The following is a 6140-nucleotide window of genomic DNA, read 5'->3' on the forward strand; positions in this document are numbered from 1 at the left end:
ACTCGACCCACAATTGATCGCATAATGGACTTTTTTCAAAACATTTGCAGCGCCAACAACCCAGGAAAACGTTGGCCACCCAAATAAACGGCAAATTTCATCCATTTACCTCCCTATGTGTGTATCAAAGTGCTGTGGGGAAGGTTTCTGCGAACATACATGGCAAAAAAAATACCTCAACTTTAACATGTATACATATCAGGCTGGCACTTACTTGTAGTGAGGAAGCTGATGCTCAGACTGAGGCTAAGGTTTGCGTTCTTCAGATCGCTGCCTTCTGTCCTTCCCTTTGAAATAACTTTATGGCCAGAGTCAGTGCTTGTTCTTTCAAAATACAGCATTAGCGCTCCGTCAGCAGATGAATGTAGCTCATTTTGTAATCCGTTTATGCTGCCAAGTCCTCAAAGTTTCATTTACATTGCTGTAGCTGTGGCAGTGTTTAATTTGTATGAAAAAAAGTGCCACGGGCCGGGTCAGGAGTCCATGGCTTGGCAGTTCGGGCTGGACTGTTCCAATGAGGCACAGGAGTAATCAAGACTAATTTCCATAGCCAGTCCTGAACTGGGGTGGGGAACAGTGAGCTAAAGAACGATGATGGATTCAACCCAGGTCTGTGACTGGGAGTCAGTGTCTCGAAAGGAGACAAACAGCTCCATGGCAAATTGTCAGAAGTTTTATTTAATAAATTGGTCAAGACTGATTTGCATAGCCAGTCCTGAACTGGGGTGGCGAACAGTGAACTAAAGAACGATGATGGATTCAACACAGGTCTGTGAATGAGAGTCAGTGTCTCGAAAGGAGACAAACAGCTGCCACCATTGCAAATTGTCAGAAGTATTCAGACACCACAGTGAATGGTAAAACACAAAAATGCACAAGTTGTTAAGGAAAATGGTGCTGATTTGAACAGAGTAGCATTAAACTGAGTCACTATCTTCTGAGTCAGTAACAACACTAGTGTTGTTTTGACAAGGATGTTTGTGGCCCATAATATGTCTTGTTCCTGGATTTGCTGAAAGCCAATGCAAAACGGCTGGGTTTGGATCAAAAGTGTCTAACTCTGGCCCATCTACTTGGATTCGCATTAAAGCAGACATGGTGTCACTTTTAAGGGACGTACGGAGCTCATTTTTTATTCGGTTCATGCTGCTAAACCCCCGTTCACATATTGCTGTTGTTGGACTGATGGAAAGCATGATTTCTAAAATTGGAAGGACATGTTTAACTTCTTCTGGGCGTTTTTTCAATAGCTGAGTGAAGAGGGATACAGGCTGCAACAACCTCCGATGAAAGACGTACAGTTTAAAATCTAGCCACTCTCCAGGGGCAGACTCAATTTCTTCATCAGTAAGTACCTTTTTGTAGTACTGTACAAGGTCCTCAAATTCTTGATCCCCAAAAACTCCAATCTTTTCAACAGAGTCTGGCCACAAAGTAAAATCAAAAATGTTAAACAAAGAATGCGGCTTGCCTGAGATGTTGAAATGCCTTAGACACTTGCTGAAGCAGCTCTGTGAAGTCTATCATGAAGTGCAAGAAATAAAGAAACTTCTCCGACTTCATGTCATGAAGCAATCCTTTGGCTTTGTTTGAATATTCATCAGTACCAGTAGCAAGGTGCTCAAGATGAAGTACTGTAGCTTCCCAGTTTGTCTTAAGCGCTGTTACTGCCCTGTGCTGACTTGCTACCCATCTGATTTGCTGCAAGCCACCAAAATGTTGTAACTGCTCTTCCAGATTATCAGCTATCTCTTTAAGTTCCCTTCTCCGCTTAGGTGAATAATAATATAGTTTGAAACATCCTTTGAGCACCTCTTCAAATGTGGATATGTATGAACTCTTTTTTTTAACATCACACACAGCAAGCTCTAGGTTGTGAGCTACACAGTGCACAACTGCAATGTGATTGCAATTGTCCCATCCTTGATGCTTGGAGACTTCGTCCAGTAGCTGCTTCACAGCACCAGATTTAGTACCGAGGTTCACAGCAGCTCCATCTGTATTCAGACCAATGCATTTCTGGCTCAGAATATCCAGAGATATGCCCATGCTTTCCAGGCCAACCATAATAGCATTTTTCACTCCGGACGCAGTGGAGTTTTTCATGCTGACAATGTCACACAGATGGGTAACAAGGGTGCCTTCACAAACAAATCGTACATAAATAAGTTCCTGTTCCTGAATTCCTTTGTCAGTTGACCCATCTGACAGAACACTGATGAACCTAGCATTTTCTATTTGGGATCGAATTGACATTTTTAGGGTCTCGGAAATTGCTATTACAAAGTTACGGCATGCATGATCAGTCATATAATTTTCGAAATTCCACTCAGGATTGTTCTTTTTCTGCAGTGAGCAGAGTTTTGGAAACTTAATAAAAGCCTCACCTTGTTTTGCGATATAATAGGCTGTATTAAATAAAATGTTTAAGTGCCGGATATTTTTTTCATGCATTTTTGTGATCGATTTGGCTATGCAGGTCTCCTGGGGCTTTTGAATTGCAGCTTCATGTAATATGCATTTTTCATGCAATTTGCTCTTGTGGTGCCATTCCAACGTCTCCCTTTTGAATTTTTCTGTCACACCAACATATAGGGAAGACTTAGTATCTGCAAGATGAGGAAATTTCCTGCAAACTCCACAATACAAAACTTGAGATTTTTTAAAACTGGGCTCAACTAGGTCAGCAGCAGCTCCATTACTTTCCTGTTCTTCAATCACTGCCCACTTGAAATCTTCAAGCCATTTCTGTTGTAAAACTCTCTGTCTTTTTTTTGATCATACTCCCTTTGCTTTTGGTGGATTTCTTCTAATCTCCTTTTTCCAACTGCTGAACTCTCTCCTGCATTATTCATTGGAGTTTTAGCTTCAGTTTTTCCGGCCAACCACAACCTGATGTCTGCCATTGCAGCTGCACTCTCTGCCTGTTGTCTGCCTTGTCCTCACTAGTTAGCCAGCACTGACTCACTGACTGCTTCTGTCCGCTTTGAGCTAGAATCAAAAACAACAAACTCACTGTAACTAATTTAAAAATTTACCATGAAGTTTGTACAAAACTACAATACTGGCTTATAACATTTGCTTTCAATAATTAATAACATATGATGGTTCCAATATAAATTTGTATGCATCAGATCTGTAACTCAGTGTGGCACTCTCAGGTTCGCACAAAAGCACCCCAATTTGGAAATGCGCTCTAATGGTACTGAACGATGTGCAACACCAGTGCAGCTTCTAAAATAACTCACTATTGAGACTAGTCTGCTCTCGAGTATTGCGGGTGGTTCTAATATGGGGGAGGCTTATACCTGGTCAGTAAAAGGTCTGCCTGACGCTTTCCCCTCCCAAAGCCTAACTCTGGGCCTAAACTACTTTTTGGGGGGAAACTGGGTGGTAATTAGTCAAGTGGTCACACAATCTGCACAAGCCGCACCTTAGGTGATGGTCACACTGTCTTGCAAGCAAAATCAAGCAATGAAGGTGAGGAAACATACAAATAAACTACACAACATAGTAAACCTGTTCTAATGCAACTTGCAGCAGTATAAACTCTGGGAAGACATTTAATTTCCATTACCTTCAGATAATAACTGACAGAAGTTCGGGACGTTTATAAAAGTGCATGAACCAACAGCCAAATCAAACTCTCCACATTGCGCTTCATCTGGGAAAAGGCAAGCAAACCTTTTTTAAACAGTGAGTTTATATGGGCACAGCACAGACAGTCTGACCTGTAAACAAATTTGCACATAACGCTTTACAGATTCATTACAACATGGACATTCATTTTCAACTCACAATGCACAATAAAAATATTGAATCTTATTAAGACCAAAGGAAAAAATTCAGTGCAGCGTAATAAATTACTGTAAGTAGTTGCATCGCACAAAACACAAATCACTTCTTGGATCATCACACAAATCACTGGTACCCATGACTGTTATCAACCTTGGAGGGAGAAAGGCAAAGACTACCCCTGCATCAGCAGCAGGAAGAATGTGTGCACAAGTGCGCGAATACATAAGCACACACACAAAAACACACCACTAGGGCTTGGCACACCAAGCAATATTACCAACTGAAAATGCAGGTACACAAAGGTCCCACACCAAAAGCGAATGCAACTCTCAACACAATGCCAAACAGACATTCTCGAACTGGCCCGTGGCCGGTCACAAAATAATGCTCAAGGAAGGAGTGTAAAACTTAAATAATAGAGAGGGCTGCATGTAAGTCTATGAAAAATAACAACACTGGAAATCCTAGCCACAGGTAAGTGCCCTTTTCATGACTAGCATTGGCTCTTTCAAGTTAATGCCAAAAAGACTAGTCCAAGTGAGCATCTTGTTGGATATGTGTGTGCTTTACAAAATAGTAAATATGTCACATCATTGATTCAGGAAGAAGAAATGAGGCTCACTGCACTAGACGACTTTTCTGAGCACAGCTTGTCTCACTATTATTCTCTGGTAGGAACGACTGGCAGTAGTGCTTCATGAATGTTTCATGACCTCAACATAGCTGGCCTGCAAATATTCTAGAGCCCTTCAGGAGCTTATTCAGGACTACCACTGACACCAGTTTCTATCCAGAAAACCAGCATCTTAGTGACATGCCATTGCAATCGCCATCTCAGGCATTTGAGATATTCTACATCCTGTAGGCGATCATGAATATACATTCGCCTAGGACCAGGGGTGCAAATAAACTAACAATGGTGTTGAAACAGACAATCAGCATGCAGACACATCAGATCATGATTATTATGGCCTGAGACGATCTTCCTGGCTGAGGCTCACTGGTCTCTAACTACAGGTGCAGCAAAGGATTCTCAACCTTTTTTCTGTTATCTTATTCAGCATACATGTCTATAATGAAATGACCCAAATGAAGGCCGCAATGGAAACTCTAAAGGTGGGACCCAGAAAGGAGAAAAGAACTGAGGTTACATGCTTACGAGAGTCTCTATTCTCATCAGAGTACTTAAATCCCAAAGTGGCCTCAAGGACAATAGCAGCAACGTCAGAGGCTGCCTAAAGAAGGCGACCATCCAGAGGAAAAGGAGGCCAACAATTAGGAGCAGCCATAGGCTAAGCATACACAGGAGCCAACAGTGGCTCATCATTTTCCTCTCTTCAGTTACAACTCCAACTGTACAAAATCGTTACTGTCTCAGCGATTCATGTCCCCTCCACTTATACATTCGAAAAAGCAATTTCAACCTTAACAGGAGGTTGATATCCACTTGCAAAAAATAAAGCATCCAATAACTCACAGCGGTCGGTCCTCATGTATACATTTGCGATTATTGAATCAGATTTAGTGAATCAACTCAGCCCACCCTGCAGCGGCACCATGATGATAAGTTTTCCCAGCTCTGCAGTTTAAAGAAACCGATGTGTAACGGTACACGGCTAACGCTGTTGAAAAAGGAAAACGTAGACTCGGAGGCTGACCTGTGAAGGTGAGACAACATGATGGAGCCTCGTGTAATGAAAAGAAATTTAAAAGTGACTCACCTCTGCCAAATCGTCCCGCACTTTGCCACTGAGTCCCGACTCCACCGAGGAGAGCGCGTGTGGTGGCGTGCTACGTCACTGGCTGCACTTTAAGCAGCACAGCGCGGGGGCAGGCCAGGGCTGTCATTGGTAGCGCTTTCGCGCGCTACAAGATTGACGGCCCTGGCCTCCAAACAATAGGCAGTGCGTGCATGATGCCCCCTAAAGACTTTAACTGCGCACCGCACCACCTGCACTCCGCCTATCGTGCGTGCGTGCATGAACATGCTGCCCCCTAAAGCCTTTCATCACGCACCGCACCGCAATGCGCTGCCACCTAGAGCCTTCCACTGTAACTGCACCTACCAGATAGCACTCGCCAGGCCGGTCAAGTAGGCCTTGAAACTGACTCGACCTGAACAGAATTCACTCGCATTTGCGAGCGGGCGAGTACATTTGTCGAGCCCTGTACTCCCTTAGTATTGTGTATCTGTCATTAATGTTAAATAAGCAGGTAATATGCCAAGGCTGCCCGGGGGCAACGAAGGGGACCCTCCAACAGGGCGGCCGCCTTAGTGGCACAGGAGGCAGCAGACTAGGCTCCCGGGTCCAGGGACCTGAGGGTCAGCGGGCTGCGTCACT

At 43.6% G+C, this 6140-nt stretch overlaps 1 pseudogene; it reads right to left on the bottom strand.

The window, feature by feature from the left end:
• Positions 1–1449: 1449 nt before the first annotated feature.
• LOC147684862 (zinc finger protein 862-like) lies at positions 1450–2906 on the bottom strand (annotated as a pseudogene).
• Between the last annotated feature and the right edge of the window lie 3234 nt (positions 2907–6140).

Source organism: Lissotriton vulgaris, chromosome 10 (assembly GCF_964263255.1).
Source record: "Lissotriton vulgaris chromosome 10, aLisVul1.2, whole genome shotgun sequence".
NCBI lineage: Eukaryota > Metazoa > Chordata > Amphibia > Caudata > Salamandridae > Lissotriton > Lissotriton vulgaris.